General features: G+C 32.5%; 1 pseudogene; it reads left to right on the forward strand.

Annotated features, from left to right (window-relative positions):
- LOC115986008 overlaps positions 1 to 5,017 on the forward strand; it is a 33,522-nt pseudogene extending 28,505 nt beyond the window's left edge.
- The last annotated feature ends 983 nt before the right edge of the window (positions 5,018 to 6,000 follow it).

The following is a 6,000-nucleotide window of genomic DNA, read 5'->3' on the forward strand; positions in this document are numbered from 1 at the left end:
TTATTTTAACAATCCTGACTATATCAACAATATCACCAACAACGTATTAACTAAATTAAATATAAAAGAATATAATAAACTTACTTGCCATTTGTCTATTTTAGTCTAACGCTTTTTCTTGAGGAAGTTAGAATATTTTAGTCAAACTTACTTTTGGATTTATTTTTTTATTTATTTATTTTTTTGGGTTGAAAAATTACATTTTACTACCCTAAAATATACCTTTGATTACACTTTGCATCCTAAAATTTTCGAATGCACGTAAAAAACTTGATGTTGAGGTGCAAAGTGTAACAAGAGTCATAATTTTAGGATAAAAAACATGTATTCAAGAAGTTAGGGTGCAAAGTATAATTTAGGGTATATATAGTTTAAGTTTATAAAATGTAATTTCCTTTTTTTACAAAAGAAGGTGGAATATTTTAGTCGAACTTACTTACTATTTCCCCGTTTAATTATAGTAGTTATGATTTTTAAAAGGCTTTAACTATTTAATCAATCCTTAAAGCACTATCATATGTGCTAAATGTTATATTTTTAATATTTAGGTTGCATTTGACATTGGCTTAAAAAACCAGTTTTTTTTACTATTTAGCTTATTTTTGCTATTATTCAGCTTATTTTTTATACTATTCATGGGTCCCGTTGCACTTTTGATGCTATTCATGGGTTCTCTTGTACTGTTTCAGTTACCTTTTAATTTTATTTATATTACTTTCAGTAAAATTTTTTTAATTTTAGCTAAATAAGTTATTCCCAAATAAACTCTTAGCACACAAAACACCAAAAACTATGCTTCATCCTTCATGAGATGTGCCAAATCCCAAAATATTTTAGAACATACTACAATATCCTTTTGCTAGTAAAAGGGTATTGTAGAATGTTCTAAAAAAATCCATTCTTATTCTCTCTCTCTCTCTCTCTCTCTCTCTCTCTCTCTCTCTCTCTCTCTCTCTCTCTCTCTCTCTGCTTGTTCACCATCTCCTCTTTGCTCACCCTGTCTCTCTACCTCCCTTAACAACACTCACCTCAGTCTCAGTCTGAAACCACCACTGATCAAATATCTATGTCACCACTCGCAAATTTCATAAAAGATAAATCACACAATCATGAAATAGTGTAACAAATTATCAATTTATATTGATTTAATTATGTGAAAGTGAATACAGTTCTCTATATGACTCTTTACAATGGAAGAATACAATAAACTTCTTTGATTTGATTTCCATGGTGCTTTATGATCCAAAGGGCTACGAAACTTGATCTTGAATCGTGCTTTGATGCCTCCAAGTTGGATGTGTGGGATGTATTTGATTTGCTATTGAGGGCCGTTGAATTAATCCAAAACTAGATCAAAAGGAACTTGAAGGAAAATCCCTACTTTGATTTGAAGAAGTAGAAATAAGCCTTGATTTTGAGGGAGATTGTAGGTTGTGGGTTCCAATTGCAGGTTGATTGGCTTAGGTTGGTTTTGGTGGTGGTTGGGTTATGGTGGTTGTGGACACCCTTTCTCTCGGAAAAATTTCCGGAATGGGTGGTTGCACATTGGGTGCTTTGCCAATGTGACTCATTTGTGCATGTGTTTATAGGGTGAGGTGTATGTGTGTGTGTGAGAGTGTCTTTTCTTATTTTCATTATAAGGTGTCGACACCAACCATTGTCTTTGTATTAGGTGTGATTGGTAACCTATTTATCTAATTCATTTCACGTAATTAACTAAAAACCAATTCAAGGGTTATTAATTAATTAAGGTTAGCCAGCGTCTTGAACCAAAGATTTTGGATTTAGAAGTTTGGTTTTGGGTGAGGAAGGTGTTAGGTACCCCACATCGCCTATCCAAAGGATAGTGTCCCATTTTAATTTTAATTCCAGTGTTAATGTTTTAAAAGAAAAGAAAAAATTAAATACTTGGCATTTGATTTTGGAAAAACATTTTGTAAAAACAATATATATACATATCATGTGAGTATTTATCAATGTATAAAATATCATGTGAGTATCATTTGCATAGAAATATATACAAACAAGAACATGTGAATAAACTTGCTACTTGATTAGCGCGTTTTTTAAATGTTTTCCAACTCTAAAACTGTATTTGAACGAATTATAGAGTTATTTTCATGATAAACCTCATCCCAAAGTGATAATTAGGATTTTTAAAATAATTATTTTGAATATAATTATCTCGAAAGCCTAATTACCTACAACCTTTAAATATTATCAGCTTAATTGTTTTAATCCCATGCAACAAATCTCACTTTGAGAAAAATACTCCACTAATCACTAAATTCATTTAATTAATTTTAATCATTAACCAATCAAAATTAATTTCAATTAACCACACGTGATCGGTTTCACTCCCATACAGTGCATGTAGACCGTGAACATTTGATCTTATGATATATTTCAATCCGACGGTCCGATTCGAGAATCAGACATACCGTTGTGACCATTAGAATCTCAATATCATTTTTATGATATGCAATGAATGATTTAATGCATGTAATGCAACTATGATTTTTGGATATTTGAAATTGTCATTTTGGTAATTTTTCAGAATTAAAACATGGGTGCAAAATCAAGTGTGTACACCCTGAAACACAAATCATTTGCAAATACTAACCTAAAAACTTCTGTAAATACCACCAACCATCTTTATAGGCTAAAATCATTACAATTCCAAATTAAAACAACTATTCCAAACCACACAAGTAAATCACATCAAAACCAATGTTCAAAGCTCATAGCAAACCCACAACCGAATATAACAATTGCAATCTTCAATTCAAAACTTTGACATCAATCTCTGCGCCATTTCTTTGATACTGTAATTGTAAAAATAAATTCAAAAAGAAAGTAGGTGAATAAATAGTTATTTGGAAAAACACACACACAAGAATAAAATCTTGATGAAAAAGAAAAAAATTGCTCTTCATTTTCATCATTCTTTTGAAACAAACTTCTATGGATTGCGTAAGCACACAAGGAAATGGTTGTGGAGTGAAAGAAGGAAACTAATCTAGAGTTTTGAGAGAGAAAGACCTCTTTGAAAAGACAAAGGTCACTAAAACTAAATATAAACTGATGGGTTTGAACTTTTGGATTTCAAATTTATTTCATGTTTTTGAATCTTGCTTGTTTATAAATTTATTTGTGTTTTTCCAGTTAATTTTTTTAATTAGAGTTAAATTTGTGTTGTTAAATCTAACATGGCTTTTCACAATACTTTCACAAGAAAATAAATCATAGATGGTAAGTTATTATTACTTATTAGTTCTAATTTGAATCCGCAACTTAAATTATTTTTTTACCTACCCATAACAAACCAATAACAATATACCACTTAAAATTTGTTATGAAAATATTATGGACAAAACATTTCTTGTTTTCTTTCGTTTTGTTATTTAGGATGTTGAGTCAGAGTTATTTTAAACACGTGGCCTTTTATTATTGGTTAGGACTAGGACAACTGTCCTCCATAGGTCCTAGTAATTCCTAGGAAAGAGCCAAGGGACGGAGCCACTGCTGGACTTGGCAAGCAATGCCCCCTCCCAAGTTTTGTTTTGGTTTTTTTATTTTTATTTTTATTATTTTTATTATTTTTTAATTTTATTTTTATAAATATTTTATATACATGAGTATTAATTTTAGCAATTTTGTTTTATAAAATTACACTTTACCCCCTTAACAATATCATTAGTTCTTTTAAGAGTATTGCTTTAGTCACAAACTTTTTTACTACACTTTTATAAAAACTGTTAAGATAGCAAATTTTTATTGGTTCGCATTGGACTCACCACTTATATTATATTTTTACTTCCCAATAACTACTCATCTCATTCTCAAAAAAAATAACTACTCATCACATAGCAATTTGTAAAAAAATTTGCAACTCTAGTATTTTCCTCATTTTACAAAAAACTTATAGATCTAAAATTTAAAATAAAATATACAAGCTTAAAAAAAATAGCTCAACAACAAAATTATTAGTAGTAAAACTTAAAACAAATTAAACCTAATCAACCAATTTTATCCAAAACAAACAATTCGACCATTTATAAATTTTTAAGCAAAATAATTTTTGTTCTTACCCAGCAAAGCCCATTTCCCTTAATTCTAAGTTCCAGCTCTATCCCCTTAAAGATCCCACTTTACGACACAAAAGACTATCCAACTTCTTCTCACCCTGTCAAACTCATATACAACATTTCACCCAAATACAGCAACTCCAAAACTAAATTCCAATTAAAAAAAAATAAAAAATTACAGAACCTCTAACACTCAAATAGTCATAACGGACCAAATGGTAAAATCTGGAGAAAAAAAAAGTCCAAACAGGGAGGTAAAGAATTACCTTCACCAGTCACTATATATGGTGGTCACTGTGTGATCGAGTCCGGCACCCTTATACACGGTCTCCCATATAGGCCAATTAGGTTGTTCAAGTATAACAGGGTCCGGTAGCTTGTTTAGTTCAAGTGTATTCACTGCCTCGATCCGAGGCAATTCAGGTATCGGTGGAAGCTGTAGCCCCTGTTGGTCCCGTGTCCTCTCTGCGTGTCTCTGAGGCGGGTTGTGTAGACGATTGTACATCATCAGCGTGAGGATGCTGGTTACTATTGTTAGAGCCAAGATACACCCCAGCACAAGCTGCACGGGTTGTAGTTGTGGTTGTGGTTGACTTGGTGGTGGCCATGTGTTGTCTGGTGGTGACGGAGGTTTGGGTGGTGGTGGTGGTGGTGGTGATGCACTGAAAGGCGGCAAATCGGGCAATGGTGGAAAAGGTGGGGGTGGAGGAAACTCAGATGCTGGCGCTGGCGGTGGTGGAGTAAGGGGGGAAAATGGGGGGAATGGTGGTAGAGGTGGAGGCAGAGTGAGGGGGGGAGGTGGGGGGCAGGGTGGTGGTGGTGGTTGTGCGAAGGTGGTGATGGTGGTAAACAACATTAACAGGGCAAACGTGGTGAAATATTTGGATTTTTGGGGTGGAGGATATTCAGCTGAAGGTCGTCTGCTCTGAATTAGCCATAAAGACATGCTTGTTATAGTTGCTTGGCTAACCGTTGTTTGGTAGGGTGGTCTCAGCTAATGTAAGAGAATGCTTTTCCTTTCCAAAACAGGCCCTTCACACCGGCGTTACTCTTTCCTTGTGGGCTTCTCAGTCTTATTCTATGGAGAACAGCAATTTTTTTTTATTTGCTGAATATGGAGAACAGCTTATTTATTGGTCAAACATGGAGGTTTGGACATATTCTTTTACCGTAGAAGGATGGAAAGAGCCATTTCAAGAATCTGGAGTGCAGGAGTGAAATCCTAGAAGTTAGGAGAAGTAAAAACTTTTTACTAAAAGTACTGTAGATAAATGTAAAAATTAGTTAAAATAGTATAATGAAACTCATGAATATTATCAAAAAGTGTAATGAAACCTGTGAATAGTAGTAAAAAATAAACTTAATAATAGTAAAAATAAGTTAAATAGTAAAAAAAAGATTAGCTTTTTAAGCTAATGCCTAATGCAACTTTAAAGTTCATATAGGAACAACTTATTTAGTTAGAACTGAAATTTTTTTGATAAGGCAGGTAAATAGATAAATGTTTTATTCTATTATTTGCTTTTGCATTAGCATGTTTATTTTTTAATACTCCTATGCTAAAACTGCAAAAAGCCTAAAATACCCCCTCAACAAGAGGCTCGTTCTTTACAGCCCACATGGGCAATTGCCACATGGGCCTTTATATTTATTATTTTTATAAAGCATGTTGTGACATTTCGTGGAAGATAAAAATCATTGATTATTATTATTATTATTATTATTATTATTATTATTTTTTTTTTAAGCTTCAACCTATTATACCAATCGGTTTTTGGTGTAAGTGAGAATTGAATTTCAGATCTCTTATTCAACCGTCAGAAATATTAGTAGTTAAGTTAACTGAAACCCACCATTGATACTTATTTAGTTATTTTAGACTAACACTACAAAACAAATTTTTTTATAATAT

Source organism: Quercus lobata, chromosome 4, assembly GCF_001633185.2.
Source record: "Quercus lobata isolate SW786 chromosome 4, ValleyOak3.0 Primary Assembly, whole genome shotgun sequence".
In the NCBI taxonomy this organism is placed as follows: Eukaryota; Viridiplantae; Streptophyta; class Magnoliopsida; order Fagales; family Fagaceae; genus Quercus; species Quercus lobata.